The 21415-nt window shown below is 41.4% G+C and overlaps 1 protein-coding gene across 4 annotated transcripts in view; it reads right to left on the bottom strand.

Moving 5' to 3' along the window:
• The window catches only part of FRMD6 (FERM domain containing 6), a 74714-nt gene extending 53585 nt beyond the window's left edge, over nucleotides 1–21129 (bottom strand). Inside the window, exon 1 of one of the 4 annotated variants that reach the window (XM_081123469.1) lies at nucleotides 21021–21129. The gene's annotated coding sequence lies outside the window, so the exon portion shown is untranslated. Of the gene's footprint in view, nucleotides 1–20790; nucleotides 20997–21020 lie in introns of those variants that run through there. The other 3 variants (XM_081123471.1, XM_081123472.1, XM_081123470.1) reach the window with 3 other exon arrangements.
• Nucleotides 21130–21415: the final 286 nt, after the last annotated feature.

Below are 21415 nucleotides of genomic sequence, written 5' to 3'. Positions count from 1 at the left end.
ATTAGATATCTATATGGAAAAAACTGACCTCAACCCTAACATAAAGCTTAACTAGAAATAAATTACAGATCTAAATGTAAAGACTAAAACTATAAAACTTATAGAAGAATTTTGTGATATTGGGTTTCTTAGGGCACAGAAAGCATTAAACATTAAAAAAAGAAAACCTGAACTTCTTTAAAATTAAAAATATTGCTCTCTGAAATTCACTTAAAAATGATAATGCAATCCTCAGGCTGAGAACAATATTTTAAAAACATTTATCTGGCCCCGCCAGGCGTGGCTCAGAGGTTGAGCATCGACCTAGGATCCAGGAGACTGAGGTTTGATTCCCGGTCAGGGCACATGCCCGGGTTGCGGGCTTCATCCCCAGTCGGGGGCGTGCAGGAGGCAGCCGATCAATGACTCTCTCATCATTGATGTTTCTATCTCTCTCTCTCCCTCTCCCTTCCTCTCTCTGAAATCAATAAAGATATATATATATTTTTAAATGTTTATCTGATTAAAGACTTCAACCCAGAACACATAAATAACTTTTACAACTAACTACCAGAAGACAACTCTCTTAAAAAAATATGGAGGAGAGACTTAAACAGTCACTTAATCAAAGAGATATACAAATGGCAAATAATCATTTGAGATTATGATCAACATGAAAAATACCACAGTGAGATACCACTGTGCACCCACTGGAATGGTTGACATTAAAAAGACTGGTAATACCAAGTCTTGGTGAGAGTCTGGAGCAACCAGAACTCTTAGACACTGCTGAAGGGAAAGCCAAATGATACAGCCACTTTAAAAAACAATTTGACAGTTTCTTATGAAGTCAAACATTCAGGGATCATACAACTCAGCTATCTCATTCTCAGCTATCTGCCCAAGAGCAATGAAAAGATGTGTCTACCAAATCACGATGTTCATAGTAACTTCATTCACAGTAGCTTCAAACTGAAAACAATCCAAATGCCCATTAATAAGAGGTAAATGAATAAACAGATTGTGACAACTGAATAGTACCCAGCAATGAAAAGGAACCACTGACATACGCAACAAAATGATGAATCTGAAAAAAGGAGAGAGAAGCATTACGCCGCGTGAAAGAAGCCGGGCACAAACGCAGGCACGAGAGACTGTGTCCTACGAGTCTATTCCTATGACATTCTGTAACAGGCAAAATGTAAGATTAGTAGTTATCAGGGACTGGGGTGGGCTGGGGGGTGTGATAAGGGGGAAAGGAAAGAAAAGAGGAAGTGAGGGTGGAGGAGAAGAGGTTTGACCAAAAGGTGGTTATAAAAAATTTCTTAGTGGGACAACCATGTTCTCTATTTTTTTTTTTTTTAATATATCTTTATTGATTTCAGAGAGAGGAAAGGAGAGGGAGAGAGAGAGAGAGGAACATCAATGATGAGAGAGTCACTGATCAAGCCCGCAACCCGGGCATGTGCCCTGACCGGGAATCGAACCCCGATCGCCTGGATCCTAGGTCGACGCTTAACCGCTGAGCCACGCCCGGTCGGGCCATGTTCTCTATCTTGACTGTGACACTGCTCACATGGTTACATACATTTGTCAAAAGTCACCAAATTATCTACTTAAAATCTGTGAACTTTATTTCTATTTTACATCATTTAGATCATGAAAACGCTGATATAAAAAAAAACTTTAACGAGGCTACATATTCATTAAAGTGCCTTATACACTAAGGATTACATTACCTCGATCCTTCGCTGCATGATGCAGGGTGTAAGCGCACGTGAGGAATACCAGCCAAACTGACTAAATTCATGGCTTCAGAAAGTTTAATAAACCAGACATCAGAATTAAAATGTAGGCATTCATGGCGATTTGGAAATAGATTATAAATTTAAAGGATACTGAGTAAAAACAGTTTCTGGAAATAAAAGAAAATTTCTTATTTTAAAAAAATAAACAAAACTGAATAGCAGGGTTTTAGGTAAGTAGTACTTCGCTTGTCACGGGGTATAATTGTTCAGTGTCTGTCTGTCTCCCCTCATCAAGCAGGTTCTAGCTTCCGGAGGATAGCTCTATGCCTTGTTTCAGCATTGAATTTCCAGCAAAATGCTTGGCGCATTAATGACTGTTGAATGAAAGAATGAATTGCAGATGTTCTCATGCTAAATTTGGTTTCTTATGCAAAATCCACATGTAAGTAAAACTTCCTACAGAAAAGCCCATGGCAGACAGATATGCTTCCATAAAACACTAGCACTACTTCATTACAGTGTCATAGCCTTCTTTATTCCAATTCAGAAATTACAAAGTTCTAAAGAGAAATAAAGCAACTGTATTGAATGTCTCCCTTTTAAATGTATAATGTGAAATCATTTCAAAACACCTTCATTTTAATTTCACTAACCAAGCCTACAGATTAAGAGATTTTTTTCAAGGTAACAGCTGTTCCGCACAAAGGATTGATGGTGTGAAATTGTATACACCTTTTGCTTGTTTCAGATAAAATCTAATGATCTGGAATTTTGTGCCAAGTTAAATGCATTATCATGGGAAGTAGAATATGTTTGAAAAGATTACTCTGTCTAGTTCAGACTGACACAAAAATTCTTTATGGCAAAATCAATGTAAGCTAATTAGGGAACACAAGTTGATTTAGTATCTGTCTAAACTAAAACTGACTTAAAAAGGCACTACAAAAAAAAAAAAAAATCAAAATGTTGCAATATATTTTGCAAATACTCTAGAAATCGACAGGGTAACTGTGCCTGTGGTGGCCTGAAAAAAAAGCACAGGTCTAGAGTTAGGTTTTGTCACAGACTGTGTCAGGTAAAGGTGTCAAATCATACAAGTCATTTAACCTTCTCATCTGTAAAACAGGCTATTTGAGGATGAAACAAAAATTCCTTTTCAATTCCTTTTAAAACTACAAAATGTCATATACATATGTAAAAAATTCTTTTTAAAACTATAAAATGACAAATAGATATGATGCTAGAAATCTAGTTGAAAGAAATAAACTCTCCAACTTTTTAAGGCAGATAACATATACAAACCATGGTTCTTAGATAATCTGAAGAATATTATGTATCCTTGCTCTACAAATAAGTGTCCATGCACACATACACACTGGTGTTTAATTTTAGAGTTTCAGAGTCTCCCCCTCCTGACCTGCAGTCTAGGTTAAGCAACCTTGCTGTGGGCTGGCCCATGTACACGGTAATAATTTCTACTCTTCTTTGTCCTGCTGACACCTACCAGTAGTAATGACTACCCAGGGAACTGTGATAAGACACTGAGGTGTGTCTGTACAGGGTATTGCATTTACAAAGCACTTTCAAATGCTCTTATTTCATCACAGTAGTATCTTCCATTTGATAAAAATACTTCAAGATGCATGACTCATTCAAATATCAATTATAATTCAACTTCTGAACTGTGATTTTTTTTAATAATACCAAACTGTTAATGAGAGTTAAATTCTTTTTTTTTGTTTTAAACATATATTTATTGATTTCAGAGAGAGGAAAGGAGATGGGGAGAGAGAGAGAGAGAAACATTAATGATGAGAGAGTCATTGATCGAGCCCACAACCCGGGCATGTACCCTGACAGGGAATCGAACCCCGATTGCCTGGATCCTAGGTCAACGCTCAACCACTGAGCCACGCCTGGACAGGCGAGAATTAAATTCTTAATCATGCTGTATGGCTATGTTGCTATCACATTTAGGCAGAAAAACCTCATTAATTAAGATGTATATATATTTATGAAAACCTATTTTATTTTACATTTTAGCATCTCAGAGAATTGAAAGAACATTTATAATTATTCTTATGGTTACCTAAATTATTCTCATTAGCAAGTATTTTAAAATATGTATATGATTTTTAAAATTACCATAGGAACCTAACCAATGACATCTTTGATTTGTTTCTTTGAGGAAAGTGGGGGTTTTCAATAAGTTACATTCTATTGGTAATCTTCAAAATTCAGTCTTTATTTATGGTTTTTGAAAGTTTAATTAATTTATTTTCTACAAGTGGATCAGAGTTTATTAAGGAGGGAGTGGAGAAGGTGGAGCAGAAATAGAAGTATGCAACACCCAAATGAAACCAAACCTGAGATTCCTGAAAAAAATCTATTACTCAATCGGCCACTTCCTCTCCCATAGACAGAGGGACTTGTCAGGGGAGATGAGGGAATAGGTCCGGTGGCAGGACCAGTGGTTGGCTCCTGGGGCTGGGAATGATCTCCGCTGAGCTTTCAAGGCCAGGCCGCCAGCTCAGGGTTGAGGCCTCAGAGGCAGTGCAGCCAGACCCAGCAAAACAGCTGCCACCGTGAAGCCCTGGGCAGCAATGTGGATGAGCATCATGAGCTGGGAGTGCTGGCTCTGACCCAGTGGGAGCAGAGGCGGCCAAGGGAACGGCAGCCGCCATGCCCAGTCAGCCTATGGGTACCCTGGGTTTTCATGTGTCTCCCGTTGGATCTTCTCCTTAAAGCTTTTCATTGTCCTAGAGTACTCTCTTCCAGGGCCTTTCGGTCCAGCCCAGGCGTCCCACCTGGGCATCAGGGCAACTGCCCCACTCCCCCATCTCATCATTGCTCTGGCCTAGGCCGAGGCACCTGAGGGGACAGAAAGCTGTCCTCTGAAGTCCATCCTCGGAGTGATTCAGGTGGTAACTGCCTGCAGCTCCATCCCATCAGCGAAACAAAATTTATTTTTCAATGCTACATTAAATCTAACTATGTATTTACTGTTATGAAAGTTACATATTTTACTCATATGTCAAACTTGGAAGATACATGGGTTTTCATAAACATAGTTTTTAATTTGTTTTATGGGTAAAACTGCTCCCTGGCTTGTGGAAGTGTAAATTCATAAAGGTACTTACAAAGTAACTTTATTACTTTATTAATATCCTCAGGGGGAAAAACATACACACACACACACACACACACACACACACACAGGAGTAAAATACACTAGGAAGGAGTAGCATCTGTATACATAATTTTAGTCAATTGTTTTCTATGAGCCTTTTCATCCTAATATAGAACATGCCATATGAGATTTTTTTTTCTTCAATTAAAATAGAGAAAACACAGGTGGTCAGATAAAACAGGACCAGAAAACAGAAGAGGGCCGAAGAAACAGAAGTCTGGGAAAACTAAAACTCCTATCTCCAAGGGGGTAAAGTCAACAGCAGATAAGATGGATGGCACAGCAATATAAGTTTCATTAGAAATAATCCCAACTTTGGGGTCTTTTTCTCCCCAATCTGAAATAAAGACCAATATAAACTCTTTTATAAGAAAATAGGCGGTCGATTATCACCTCATTCCCAGGTCACAGGGCCAAACAAATCAGCTCAAATTGTCAGAGGTCCATGTCATGTTAAGACTACCTCCTCATGGACAACTTGATCACCACAGCAGGAGTGGACACCAGGTGTTAAGCTAAGGACAGAACTGCAGCAAAGGTTAAATGGGTGTTTGCAACGCATTAAGCTTAGGCCTTGTCAACCCCAGGAAAGCAGAGGAACTTGGGCCCGCATTACACTAACAGAAAACTCATGGCACGAGGCACGAGGAAACAAGAAACCCTGTTCTTATGCAGGCTGGAAAGAAACCCCAAACAAACTAAGGCATTTCAAAAGAGGCCTTGCCTTCCTGCATCGAGAAATCACAGGTAATTTATATTGCTGCGTTCTGTGTTAATATTTAAAATCCAATCTTTTTTTAATTCTCACTAGAGGATGTGGTGTGTGTTTTTTTAAATGACTTTAGAGAGAGAGGAAGGGGGAGAGAGAGAAACACCGATGTGAGAGAGAAACATCCATCAGTTGCCTCCCGTATGCGCCTTGACAGGGATGGAACTCAAAACCTTTCGGTGTAGGGGGCGACATTCCAACTAACCGAGCCACCCAACAAGGCAAAAATCCAATCTTTACTAAGGGTCTTTTGAAAGTTTAAGGAAAAAAATGTGTATATTTCATACCCTTTTGAATGTTTAAACAACAAAATATATTTTTTTTCAACGCTAACATTAAATCTGAATACATTATTACTGTTATGGGTATTTATATGTCAGACTTGGGAGATAGGCATATGAGTTTTCATAAACACACTTCTGTTACTTCTTTTATGGGTCCAATGCCTCACTACTGACTTGCTCTAGTCTTAAATCTAGATAACGATTGTTACCTTAGCTAGATCAGAAAAAAATAAAGTTGTAATACTGTGGGGCTTAAAAGTCAAGAGCCAACAGTTTTCTAGAGACTACGGAAGAATTCAAGAGAGGGAGATTGCTGGGGGGTAGGAGGGGGGAGGTGGAAGAGGGTATAAGGAGCATAAATGGGGACGGAAAAAAATAAAATAAATAAGAGAGGTAGAAATGTAACATTTTGTGTGTCCTCAAACAGCTTACTGCCTACCTGGGAAGATGTGACTAACCTCCATAACACAGACAATAATATCATGCCAGGAGAAGATATATAAACAGGAGTCGCCACTAACACGTCAGGATTCAAACCCTGGAAAATGGAGTTCAGGTGACCAGTAACCAGCTTACCCAAGCTCCAAACAAAATGTCAGACCTTTTTCCACCCCTGAGAAAATATTTCAAAGTCACCTCAGTAGAAAATAGATTATACATTAAAATGCATTAATTTATATCCTGTATCTGTAATATACTGAATACAAATTTCCTGAAAATTTATTGGTCAGAAACATGAGTGGCGGCTAGTTCAAGAATCCATAAGGCAATTGTTAAAGGAAATTTTATGTTATAAATTAGATAACTTCTACTAGCTTTCCTTGCTAGATTTTACTCTACATCTGAAATTCATGAAAATTTCTCTTTCCATTTCTCTAGACCCCATAAACAGTAAAATAATGTAGTATATTACAAATCATCAGTTCAACATCCTTTTTGCAGATTGAAAACGAATGTGGACTCAGTTAATGAATATGAGAGGTTAAAAAGATTGTATTTGGATTTTAAATTCTAGCCTGGCCAGGCGTGGCTCAGCGGTTGAGCACTGACCTAGGATACAGGAGATTGGGGTTCGATTCCCCGCCAGGGCACATGCCCGGTTGTGGGCTCAATCCCCAGTCAGGGGCGTGCAGGAGGCAGCCGATCAACGACTCTCTCATCATTGATGTTTCTATCTCTCTCTCCCTCTCCTTTCCTCTCTCTGAAATCAATACAGATATATTTATATAAATAAATAAATAAATAAATAAATAAATAAATAAATAAATTCTACATGACACTTGACATTTCTTAAAAACTATTCCCTGATCTCATTTCCTCAAAGTCACCTTTGGAAATCTTGGGCATATTTGAAAACTTCCTTAAATATGTTAATTTTTACGCATCTCCTTCTATAATCACAAGTAACATGAGTTTCTCAGCAGACATTTCAAAAATGGCACCATCACAGCTGACCCTTGTTTCAGCTTGACACTAAACTATGCAAAAAATTAACTTTACCGCTATATTTAGATGGGATTAGTTAAGTATAGAATTCTATTTTCTTTGGGGGAAAAAATACTGAAAGCATTTCTGAATGTTGTTATAAAATACATGCAACCACACAAAATTCTACTCTATTTTTTGGCTTGCTCACGTATGTCACCAGCTTTATTGCTGAGATTTGTTGACACCATACTCACATCACTCCAAGATCAGACTGATAAACTACTAATCCTTCTCAGTCATGGGCTTGGAAGTATAAGATAAAGGTACTATCCACTAGTTACTCTTCAAGAAACAAATCAGTTTCCTTTTTATAACGTATTTTTGAGAAACATAAGAAAAGGCCTTGCTGCAAACATCTTTGAAAAAATTACAGTTTCATAAAATAAAAGTTTGCTTTGCAAGTTAGCTATATCTGAAATTTCTAGCCCAATTTCCCTTTATTTTATTTATTTATTTAAACAGAGTGCAACTCAGGCACCAAGCAAAAGAGTAAACTCAAGAGCTATCAATTATAATTATTTTTTAATTCATTAATGCAATGAGGATAGCCAATGGTAAACTATTTGGAAAAGTTTTAACTCTTATTTTGTTATAGAAATTACACCTCAATTTATTTGTTTCTAAGGTTAAATTTTTATATTCAGAATATTTGACAAACTGCTATGGAATTATGAGAAATTAAAGAGTCTGGAATTTAGTTGTGTTATACTCCCCATTACAGCCCCTATGCCCAGACCACAGTGCACTTTTTTTTTTTAATATATCTTTATTGATTTCAGAGAGAGGAAAGGAGAGGGAGAGAGAGAGAGAAAGAGGAACATCAATGATGAGAGAGTCATTGATCAAGCCCGCTACCCGGGCATGTGCCCTGACCGGGAATCAAACCCGATCGCCTGGAACCTAGGTCGACGCTCAACCGCTGAGCCACGCCCGGCCAGGCCACGGTGCTCTTTTATAAGAGCTCAGAGCACCCCCTACTTTTTAGTAATACTTGTCAAAACTGAACAATTATATACCCTGTTATCTGACATCTGCCTTTCCAGCTAAAAGGTAAAAGCTTCAGGAAAGCAGGTACCACCAAGCATGTCACATTCATACTTTCTCCAGGGTCTTCTGTACACACTATTTGTCAAATGAATGGGGGAAAAAAAAAAAGGACATTTAAAACAGTATTAGCCATTAGAAAGAAGCATATCTAAAATAATAAAATGGTCTGCAGTAATGACTCATTTACTTGGAAACTTCATCCACTCACATAACAGAATCAGAGAACTGGCAATAAATGAGGTGTTCAGTAAATCAATACTCAGAGAGATTACATAAATGTTACTACGAAGCTACAAAGGAATGGATGCAGTAAATTAAGAAAGCCCTATTGAGGAAGTAGATTTTACACAAGATTTTGATTTTCTAATTCTTCTATAGCACCATTATAATCATAGATTACCATCCACTGGAAGCTAAATCTAAACCACAGTCAATCTAGTAAACCTAAAATAAACTTGCTAGGCACTAGTAAATTATAAGATGTAGTCACTGCTCTCATGAAACTTTTAATACAGCTGGGGAGCTAGAAAAAATATATAAAAAGATGTGTATATAGGAGCATGTGCTACGTTCCAATGAAGTGACCCACGCAGCACGCAGCTCAGTTCCGTAGAAGGAGAGGAAGCATGACCCAGACTAAGTGTGGGTGTGCTGGATGGGACAATGGGGAGATCAACTGGGCTGGACTTAGGGAGCTTTGCAATGACATTGGAAAGTCAGTCAAGTAAGTACAACACAGGGATAGCAAACTCACATGCCTGCAGGAGCAGATAACAAAGGAGTGAAGCCTGCAGGATGAAAAACGCCAACAGCCACTTGGTCTCAATGTTGGGGGCAAGGGGAGCTCTGCTGGGGACTTTGGGCAACTGCAGAACACTCATGCTCCGTGTAAAAGGGGAAGCTTGTACGTTGCTCCAAAAATCATTGTCACACCTTCCAGTTTTTCAAAAGAAGGTGTAAAATTAAAAAATTTTAATGCATAATTTCTCAGTTTTTAAATGTTGGCAAATAAATATTTTTAACGCTGCGTTAAAAAACAAAACATGTCTGCAGCCAATCTTCCCAGCGGGCCACAGACTTGCAACTCTGGTTTGGAATGTTGAATTCCACACTAAGCGACCTGGACTTCATCCTACAGTCGCTGACTTAAGAAACTTAACACTTGTTTCAAAATTTGCTTAGTTTTACACCTCTGCACACTCCAGTGTTTACCATGTAAAATGCTCAGCACTGCCAAACTATTTCACATTGGCCTTGTGTATTTCTGTTACAAGCCAGGTACATTCATTTAACTAACTGTAGAGTGACTTATAAGTTTCAGCTGAAAAAACATTCAAAATGATACCAATAAAACCGTGTTGACAGAGCAGTACCTAAGAGAATGCTGGCATGAAGTGCATATGCCGCAATCCACGAGAAACACACATATAATCACTGAGCTCCGCTTCTCAAAAAACGTGCTATCATCTACTGCAAAGAAAAAGCCCTTGCTCTTTCCAGCATTTTCCCATAATTAGCCACTTTCTAAAAACTATTACTGTACTTTATTACCAAACAACATTCAAACACATGTAACAAAGTTTTAATTCTACAATCACTGTAAGCTTTTAACTACCCAAAAACAATATTTAGGCATTAAAGGCCTAAGTGTTAGCATTTTAATCAGCTTAGGGAAAGAAAAGGTAATTAGTATCAGAGGCTTGTTGATTCGTTCTGATGATAGTATTATAGAAAGTTAACATTATAATTCAAAGGTAATTCCCAGAAGAGAAAATTCCTGGTGCATAATTATGACATAAAATACAGAGCTATGGAAACTGCTTAATCACATGCTTTGAAATAATATTCACAACAAAAGTCATCAACAAAGTAAAAAAGAAATATTAAGCAAGCCATGTTTCCATGACTTCACTTGCTCTGGCTCCTGAGAGCCCCAGCGCTGAGCCATCCCCTGCGTGAATGAAGGCTTCCAGGCTCGTGGGGCACTGTGGTGTGTGCGTGGACTCCACAGCCCAAACCTATCACCACTACTGAAAGAGAAGCCAGCTCAGAGGGCATGTCTCACTGGGGCTCTGCTGTATTGTTTTCAAATAAAGGATCAATGGGCTCAACTAGAAAACAAAACAAACAAGAAAGTCTTCACAAAGTGACCGTGCCTCCAAGATACAGTTCTTACCCAAAGGGATGCAATAAAAAAAAGAGAGAAAGAGAAACTACATTAGGACTCTTTTCTATTTCAAAGAAACGGACTACAATCCACACACTAGAGCTTTGCCAATAATAACTTGGGGGAAGCTGAAAGGCTCCCATCCCTGGCAGAGTCTACTAAAGACTCTCGTGGCCCCAGCATTCCAAAGTCCCACCCCTCATCCTATCAGACGTGTTAAAATGTACTCACATCCAATATTGAATATTTATGAGAAACTGAACTGAAAGTCAGAATTATCTTTCATAAGCTTTTCATTCTCTCTTGAGCCCACTCCAATGAGGTTTTCATCCCCAATCCTCCATTGACACAGCTCGGGTGACCTGATGCGGCTCAGGTCCAAGTCACCAATGACCTCCATTGCGAAACCCAATGAGCACCTCCCGGTCCTCACCCTACTTGACCTCTAAGCAACCCATGACGCCACTGATTCACTCTCTCCTCCCTTGAGACACTTTGACTTTAAGGATATTCTTCTGATTTCCTTCCTACTCTTCTGGCTGCTACTTCTCAGTCTTCTCTCCTGGTTGCTCCTTTATCAACTCAACCTCTCAAGGCTGAAGCACCCCAGGCTCAACCCAAGTACCTTGTCACAGAAAAAGAAGTCATAGTTCCTTCTTCCCATGTGCGGGTCAACAGAATTATCAATATCTTCTAAAAATACCAGTTACTTAGGAAATGGAGACACCTTAATAATTTCCACTATGTTAGAAGTATGTGCACCAAGTATCCCGCTTAAGATACTCTCTTATGGGATTTCTCCTCCAGAAACTGTAAATACGGATATGACCCAAAGCTTAAGCCATGGACTGCTTTCTCTACACACATTCCCCAAGTTATCTCATCCAAACTCTGTTGGTGACTTCCAAATTTATATCTGCAGCCTACACGTATTCTTTAAGCTCTTTTTAAGAATGTATTTCTATTGATTTCAGAGATAGAGGAAAGGAGAGGGAGAGAGAGACAGAAACATCCAAGTGATGAGTCACTGATTGGCTGTCTTCTGCACGCCCCCTGCTGGGGATAGAGCCCACAACCCCGGGCATGTGCCCTGACCGGAATTCGAACCATGATCTCCTGGATCATAGGTCAATGCTCAACCGCTGAGCCACGCCAGCTGGGATATTCTTTAAACTCTTGATTCCTATATTCAACAACTTACTCAACTTCTCCACTTGGACGATGAATGTAACATGTTTAAAACAGCTTGGAGTTGTCTTTCTCAAACCAGCTCCTCCATGAGATCCCCATCTCAGTTCATGGCAACCCCATAATTATGCAAAAAGCCCTGGTGTTATCCTTACTCTGATCTCTTTCTCATATTCCTCAAACAGTTGACCAGGAAATCCTACTGGCTCAACCTATAAAATAAGTCTTGGTCATTTCCACTGCTATTGGCATCTCTCAATTGGATTACTGTAACAGCTGCTAACCTGATTCCCTGCTCCCTTGACCACCCTTTGACCACCTGGTCCATTTTTCTATCTCAATACTGCAGCCAGTGATTCTATTAAAATGAAAGTCAAATCACCTTACCCTCTGCTCAAAACTCCCCAACGATTCCCCATGTCACTCCTGGCCCACCATGCAGGCCCTGCGCGACACGCTCTCCAAACCTCTTTGACCTCATCTGGTGCTCTGTGGCCCTTCTAACTGTCCCTGGAACACACTGGGCACATGTCCACCCGAGGCCTTTATTAGTCCCTCTGCTGGAACACACTTCCCCCAGGTGTCTCTGTACGGTCAACTCCCTCCCTCAAGCCACCTCAGTGAGGCCAACTTTGACCACACTACAGTAAGCCCTCACTTAATGTCGTCAACGTTGTGAATAGGTTCTATGACTTTAAGCAAAAGACATATAATAAAACCAGTTTACTATAGGGTAACCGATACAAACGAGTTAAGTTCCTATCGCATCTCATCAATGTTATAATGAAACGATGTTGAACAAAACGAGGATCTGCTGTACTTCATATTGCCAGTGCTCCCACTTCCTACCTCCTATATGCCTATAAAGTTTGCTTTGTTATGTTTATTGCTTGTCTCCTAATAGGATATAAGCTCCATGAAGGCAGAGCTTCTTAATTTTGTTCACTGATGTATCTCTGGAGCCTAGAACACTCCCTGGCACATAGCAGGCAAACATTATGTGGACTGAATGAATTTAATTAAATATTTAATAATTCCAATTTCATAGTTTTCTTTTAATATTTGAGACTTTTATCAGATCCTGAATATTTTTGTTGTTCTTAAAAAAGCTCATTTGTACTTGAAAAATAGAAGGATCCCAGCCTAATCTCATGGCTCAATACAAATCCAGTGGCCCCAGGACAGCCAGGAACATCCTACCTTTGGCCCTCACTGATTCTCCTCCCTAAAGCCAGGGCTCCATTTAGTATGTATCTGAAACATCCAATACCTTTCCACACTCATGTGTTCTGTTCTCCCACCCAGACAAGAAACACCTGGGTAGGACTTGCACAAAGTATTCAACGTAGACGTGGATACTTCATGAAGATGTAAAACCTGTTTTTTGATGGACTTAGTGAACAGTTAAAAGCACTAAGTTTACTAAGTTCAAGTTATTACACAACACATAACAGGGAACAGGGTTATCTGGGGTAGGTCCCCCTTTTAATGAACAGATCAGAATGATTGTTCTGGAGGAGCCTGTGCCTATTTTGACTGGGCTTATAATTATGCTGTTTAGATGTAAATGTGTCTTTCTAATGTGCTTAAGTTTGTTTTTCTTAAACACTTCCTTTGAAAGTTTCAGACTATTAATTTCCTTTGAACAAATGGTTTAAAATCTTAAGCTCTGGGCCCCATAACAGAAAATTATAAAGGGGTCTGGGGCTGGGAGGAAGAAACAATTGCCTTATACTGTACCAATAACAGTGGCTTTCTTTAAAAGGACTCATGAAATCTACAGGGTTACAGGAGCAAAAGACGTGGGCCACTGGCACACTTTAATTTTAAAAGTACTTTGCACAACATTAGTCATCGTAAAGAGAATTTTTAAATCTGCAGATTTACTTTTTGGCATCTGGGAAGAAATAATTATCCAGCAGGCAGGAGCGGGGGGACTAAGATAGCTAAGAATTAGAAGAGAATCAGGAAAAATAACTCGATCACTTAGTGATCAGTAAGACGGGCCAGCTGTTCTTGTGCAGCACTACAGACTGCCCCTTATCTTCAGCTGAGAAATACTAGGGTTTGTTGCCTAATGAATGCCATCAATAAACAAAATACAGAGTGGGGCAAAAGTAGGTTTACAGTTGTGAGCATGGGAAACAGTTTATTCTTGTATTATTATTTATTATTGTATTATTTTCCATGCGAACAATTGTAAACCTACTTTTGCCCCACCCTGTATAATAAAATCTTGTGAACAACTGCTTACTAACGAAAGCCTAGGGGAAGTCTAAGAAAACTTTAAATCCTTCTATACATCATTTCTTTCTGTCTTTGGTAATAAGAGCTAACATTGCTTGACTTTTTACTATGTGTCAGACCATGCCAGTTGCTTTACATACACTATTTTGTTTCATAATTGACACAACGCTGTGGGATAGTTACTATTGTCTCCATTGAACAGATGAGGAAAAAAGGTTCAGAGAGGTTAAGTAACTTCCCCAAGGTTGCACACTGGAGAACAGTGGAGCCTGGATTTGGGCCCCAGAGAACTGATCTAAAAGATCTCGACATTTCTACTTCATGGCCTCTCTTCCATGTTACTCTTTTCTGTAGTCATTTCAGTGAGCAACTTGTCAGAATTGTGGCCCTAGAGTGACCTCATTTTTTATTTTCTACAATTAAACATGCTGTTATAAGCAGTATTTCATTCGAGCAGGATATATTTACTACCCATTTGTAAAACGTCTGCTATTTTACCTGTTTTTCACCTTTCTAATGAGCTTACATTCTTGGCCTTTTTTTTTTTTAACCATGTAAACGTCATTTTTCTCTTTAGGGAAACATGAAAGAAACTGTATCAGTAGTTTTCCTTTGCAAGCACTTTGTTTTATCTATTAGATTTCTCAGTGAAATAATAATCCTACGTTTTACAGTAAGTGCCTCCTGGGGACTGCCACAGATTTCAGCATCAGAATGTCACTGCTGTTTTAAGTAGATACCGGATGTTTCCAGGGATATTTAAGAATTAAAAAACCTTGGGGAGAGGGGCTAGGGGGTGGTGTACATTAAAAGTGGGGAGTCATAATGGCAGGAAGAGGCCAAAAAAAAAACCCCATTTTTTGCAACATTTTCTTAAGAATGAACTATTTAAAAAGTATTTAGGAAGCAGTCCTCTGAAATTAGGGTCACATCCCAAATCATTTATGAATCGATGAAACAATGAGTCAGGAGGGACAAGATATCACTTCCTTGGCACTCAAAAGCCAAGGTCTCACTGGAGAGCCCTAGGAGAGGGGGAGGAAAGGAGAGAGGAAGCAGAGGCAGAGCAGGCTTGAGGAAGTAAAATTCTGCCTCGCTGGGCCACACCTTCATTTTCTCAGGACAGGTCTGAGTCTATCTGTCCACAGGACACCTTTGTGTGAATCAGAAAAGGGTTCCCTGTCCTCCAGGCCAGTGGACTCGGTCAGGGGGCTGGGTTTCAGCCCTCAGATGGCACTAGTCTAGATCAGACCATCAGAACCAGCTTCGACCCTGGCACTGGCGTTTGCTGTAAGACTCTGTATGAGTCACTCAATCTCGAGGGACCTCAGTCCCTCCAACTCTAAAAAGTGATGGGACTAGCTAACTGTCACCTAAGGTCCCCTCCCTCTTCCCAGTTCTCAAGTGAAATCTGGCAATATCCAGTTGGTATATTCCAAACGGAGTCCCTGAAACACTAGGAATCTGTGGACTGAGTTGAGCCTTTAGTGTTTTCATGATATTGCATTTTTTCTCTCTCACATCTCTGAACTATTTTTTCTCTTTTAATCTTGACTATACTCTTCCTTAAGCTCCAAAGTGCTTGTTTTTTCTTGAGCCATCTAAAGTTCATGCCTGACGACATCAGCCCCAAACTACTCAAATGTCCATCAGTAGAATGGATACATAAGTTGGGTATATCCATTCACAGAAATAAAAAAGAACTGCATCAATTTGGACGTGACACTATGTTGAGCCAAAGAAGACACAAAACAGAACTTACATTTTATTTCATTTAAATGCAGCCCATGAATGGGTTAAAGCCAAGCACTGGCAATCAGAGTGAGAACAGTGGTTGCCCTGGAGCAGGGATTCTAACTGTAAGGAGAGGCTTCTGGGGGCTGGCAATGTTGTTTCTTGATCTGGATGCCGGTTACATGGGTATGATCACTTTCTGCTATACACTTCTAATCTGTGCATTTTTCTGGTTGTATGTAATTATTCAACAAGTTCACTCAAAGACATTAAGCCATAGGGACCCTTCTCCCCGCAAAAAAGCAATCAACTAAAACTGGACAGCACAAGTGGTGCTACCTATAGGGAGAAAATGAATTACCTTTCATTTAATGTTAACTAGACAGAGGACCACCTGAGAGGCTAAGTAAGAAACTTCATTAATTTCCTAATATCTTAATCCAGAATTTGCTTGATTTTTATAATGATTTCCTCCTTCACATGAAGCCATGGCAATAAGTTAGTATTGCTTTTCCCTGTCTCCATATATAAGTAAAATGCTACTGCTCAAAGTTCTATAATATATACATACAAAGGTATTAGAAAACATTTAAGAAGACCCCAGGATAATCAATTTAGAATACTGAGGTTCTAAATAGGTACTTTTGGTCAGAATTATCCCAATTATCACATTAACGAAATCACCTAGATAGTGCCCAAATCTCCACTTAGTTCCCTGCTGTACAGATCAAACTCCACTAGGTAAGGTCCCACAGGTGGGGAAAGGCATCCAAGAAAATGCCGTGCTTCAGACAACTTCAGGGAAGCTCCCACAAACCCTGCCTTCTCCTTCAGCCTATATGTGGTTCATCTGTGAATTTGTTTCAGCACCACCTTTTGCTATTCCTCCAGTAATACAACCAGCTTGTCAAATCAGTGATTTCTTTTCCCCTTCCCAGTGTTCAAAACTCCCTCTCTGATCAATGTGGTATACTGCACAACGACTCCATTTGATACATATAAAAAGTGATAGTACACAAACTTGCATTAGAAGTAATTATACCACTAATTCATATAAGATAACTGGAAGCACAGCTTGTTTCCTCTCAAAACTCTGTGATAACTTCTGCCATTACTTCTGTAAAGCTCCTCTGGTCCCAGAGCATGGGGGTGGGCAGTTGTAGTTCTTCCAAATGCTGGGGCACAAATTAAAATATTTGTAGAACCATTAGAGCTTCAACAACAACAAAATGTTTCCAGTCTTTGAAATGGGAAGTAGGGTGGGGGAGGTGGGGTGACACAATCATAAGCATCCAGTCCCTGAACAATACTGAACACCAAACGAGTGATTCAACACAAATTTCGGGTAAGGTTTCCACGAGAAACGTCACTTAGCGCTATTTCATGTTGTAAACAGACCTTATGGGGCACCTTAATTCTAATCCTTTTTTCTCAGCTAAAAAGATCTTGTTCTTTAATTCCCACTTTTAAATAGAAAGTTCTCCCTACACTCATCCTTCTAAGTTTAGATTTTCTTTGCAATTCAATGCTCGGTATTCTACTTCCTCCTTCCTCTCAAATGATCCCTTTCACTTGTTCCTACTTATTTTTACAGGCCCCCAAAGCCTCTTCCTCAGGCTAACGTGCAATTCAAAAAGTCCTCTCAACGACCCCTATCTCAAAGTTTAACTACAGAGGCCAGCAATACCATTTTTCCCGTTTGAGTTTTAGGAGAGATACATTTTAACTACAATTTCACTACTCATAAAATTCCTTCTCTAAATCTTTCCTAACCACCCTGCCCCACTTGGTTGCTCTATACACAATCACAATGTAATCAAACTCCCAAAATATGTAATTATATAATCGTACAAAGACTTCCTAAGATATATATAATTTTAAGTGTGTAACACACACCCTTTTAACTATGGTGCTGGAAGTACAGGTTGAAAAAATGCTGGAGTTTTCTTATAAGTTGTGTGTGTTGGTTCTTGTTGGCAGAGAAGACAGGGGGATGGGAGGATCATCATACAAGGACCAATCGCTGTATCACAAAACATAAACTGTGTTCCAATAGGATTCTACTGAAGATTGTCAACACACTTAAAACTTTTCTTTCTTTAAAAGAAGAGAGTTGAAGTTGGCATAATTGAAAGCCAAAGCTTCTATGCCTTGTCCATAAGGATACACAATACTGATTACCTTGTTTCCCCACTTACAAAATAGGCTTCATCTACCAAACCAGAGCATTTACGAGGTTTGTATTAATGAGTAATTGGAAAAACTCATCTCTGCATGAATGTAGAAAACTGTCTGTTCTTTAGAAGGCCTAAAACAATATTAAAATGACTCTAGAAAAGGCCCCTGAAATTTAGTTCTGAACCCAGAAAACCACCGAAAGGGTAATTTGTGCATGCCATCTGGGACCCAGGCAGCCTCATCAACTAAAGGGAAAACTTGTTGAGATCATCCAAATCTAAAATTCACATACATTTTTACATCTGGACTGAATTAATCTTTTCTTGGTACTGGCTTTCATGTAATAAAATAATTGTTTGCAGGTTTTATATTTTTTGTAAACCCGTAGCCTTAGAAATCAAAATGTGCAACATCCAAGTTGAAAACTACAAAGAATTCCTTTATCAAAAAAGTTAGTTGTGAGACAGGACTCATTTACACTAAACTCTGAACTTGACAGCTCAGTCAAAAACAATTCTGTTTGAAACTTTCATTTCAAGCATCTGACACAAAAGGCTACACAGTCTATTATGTCATTGGTTCTGAAAGCCAAAAGGTTTATAAGTGAAGTTAAAAGTGGAAACAAAGTACAGAAACTAGAAAAGCTCCACAACTACATCCCCCCCAATTCAGCTAGTCTAGCTGAATGAGTTTTTTAAAAACTTGTAGCTAAAAATTATTACCTAACAGATTTTGCTTTCCAAAGCAGTCTTATCCTGGCCTGTATTGTTTTCCTGTAGAGCTAGGAGCATCTTAAATCTTCCAGTTCAAATTATGTTTTTGAAACTGGTAGTTTACCCCTGTTGACCCCCTAAAAGGAGAGGGTGAAAATAGAGAAAGGTTTCCTGTCCCTTAAAATGTTCTGAGCACTGCAAGAGCTGCTGCTAACTGTGGTCCGTAGGTGTCAGATCTCAGGCATTCTTACAAGCAATTCGGGGGGGGGGGGGGGGGGGGGGGGGCGGGGAGTTGGATTCGTTCATATTACAGTCAGTCTGCTTTCTGGAGAAGATATCCTGCAGATAACTTGATAGTAGATATCCCCTGGAGGACCCTTCTCATCTAATAACCCCGAAGGCCCATTTTAATATGAAATATAAATCCAATACGTTTACAAACATACTGAAAGAGAACTCGAAGGTCAGTTGTCTCATATTGTGAAATATTTTCATTTTTAATATAGTACTTTTATTTCTCAAAACCACATCCAAGGAAAATGATTAAGTGCTAGAAGTTTTATACTACATGGAACAACAGCAAACGCATCTGTTTTCCTGCCTCTCTTCTCTCCCCTCCCCCACTCTCCATCCTGCTGGCTGTTTGTAGGTCTTGGTGGTTGTTAAAATTACTCTCTACAATGGTCTCAAAATGCTGTCGATTCTGAAAAACCTCTTATCCTTTAACATTGCTGAGACTAAATTTATGTGCTGTTCTAAAGAAGAAAAATCCAAAAGTCAAAAAGCCTTTTTAATGACAGATGTATTACGGAAAATTTTCCCCACAAAGTTTTGATGCTGTGAAATATCAACTCCCTGAAATCACAGAAAGGAAATGACTTACATTCTTGGAAAATGAAGCCACTAGCAGCTTTCTCCAGCAGTATTTTCTAATCCGTAAACTACACCCTGTGGCAACGGGGAGTATTTCCTGCAAAAACTAAATTTAAATAGATGCTTATAAAACCAATAAACAAACATCGTCGGCGGGTCCCAGAGAAAAAGAGACAGAATCATACATGGAAAATCCAGCACAAGATACTTTTTCTGAACAGTAAAACACACACACACACACACACACACACACACACACACAGCTGGAGAGCACAGGCTTGAAGTCAAAAGCAACCCGAGAACATTGCTGAAGTTTTCCTTCCCCGCTGTGGGCAATGCACAGCTCCGGAGGGAAATACTGGCAAAACAGATTTGTGCTAAAAAAACAAAAACGAAAAGGGTGTAAAGAAGCTAATATTTCTCTGGACAAACAACTGCATGCTCTGAAAATCTGCCAGCTTTCACTCAAACTTTAAAATATGCGTATTTTGACAGCTTTCCATTTATTCATGCCTTTAAGAAAACGCCCTCACCATCACCATTTGGTTATGCCGTCCCGGGACTCGAGGTGCTGCTCTAACCCCGCTGGACCTCACACTGGCGGCTCCCAGCTGTCCATACCTGACAGTTCCTGGCCATCCCAGAGGAGCGGCTGGCGGTCCCCTCTGCCTGGGGCCGGGCCTGCGCGCCGCGCGCAAGCTCCTCCAGGAACCCAATTCTGCAGGCTGCGCCCCCTTCTCACATCCCGCCGAGGCCCCCTTCTGGCGCCGCCGAGCTTCAACTCAATCTCCGTCTCCCCGGACTAGGCACTTTCAGGGACCAGGGGGCAGACGCTGCGCTCGGGTCCCTTCCCGCAGCCGGACAGCCCGGCCCCAAGGCGCCCACAACAGGCGGCAGGCACCGCACCCAGGAACGCAGGGCTCAGGGGCTGGCCCCGGCGCCCAGTCACAGCGACGGGGCGCGACGGCTAGGCGCCCCCAGAACAGGGCAACGGGGTCCACCGTGGAGCCGAGCGCGACGCATCGAGCCCGGGGCGCAGCCAGCAGCCGGCCTCCCGGCCTCCCGCCCTCGCCGCCCAGGCAGCCCCGGAGCTCCGCGTCTCCCTCGCTGCCCCGCTCGGTTGCCCCGGGGCCCCGTCCTCCCGCCCCGGCGTGGGCGAGCTCTGACTCGCAGGAGGCGACCTACCAGCCCGGTGCCCGACGCCCAGGGCAGAGGAAGCAAGGAGAAGACGAAGAAAGACGCGGCGAAGGGAACACTGCTTTCGCTGGAGCTCGCGACTTTCCCGAAACCCTCCCAAAACCCGGTCCAGCCGCCGCCGCCGCCCGGCCGGCAGGGGGCACAGCGGGCGGCCGGGCGCAGCAGCCGGGCTAGGGGGCGGGCTGGGAGACCCCAAGGCGCCGGGGTCCCGCTCGTACCTTGAATAAAAGTGTGGAGCACCAGCGTCCGACGCACACCCGCGCTCTGTCCCTCCGGCCCCGCGCCGCGCCTGCCCCGCTCCTCTCAGCCCTTGGGCCTGGGCAGCAGGGGAGCGCTCGGCCCCGCCCCCCGCCCCCGCCTCCGCCCCGCCCCCCGGGGCCCCGCCTCCCGCCCCGCCCCGCAGAAGCGGGGGCGGCCGCGGAGCCGCCGGAGCCCAGGGCGGAGATCGGGGCCGCACGTGCAGCGCCGGCCGACCCCGCCCCGGACCCAACCAAGCGTCCCGCGCGGGGGTGCCGCGCGTCCGGCGAGAGCGGGCGAAGGAGCCGCCCCTCCGGGGTCTGGGGAGGGCGGCGACCCGCAGGAGGTCGCTGTGGGTGGACCACCGCCATCTAGG

Source organism: Miniopterus schreibersii (genome assembly GCF_964146895.1).
Source record: "Miniopterus schreibersii genome assembly, chromosome: 1".
In the NCBI taxonomy this organism is placed as follows: Eukaryota; Metazoa; Chordata; class Mammalia; order Chiroptera; family Miniopteridae; genus Miniopterus; species Miniopterus schreibersii.
This window is presented reverse-complemented; position numbering and strand designations above follow the sequence as displayed.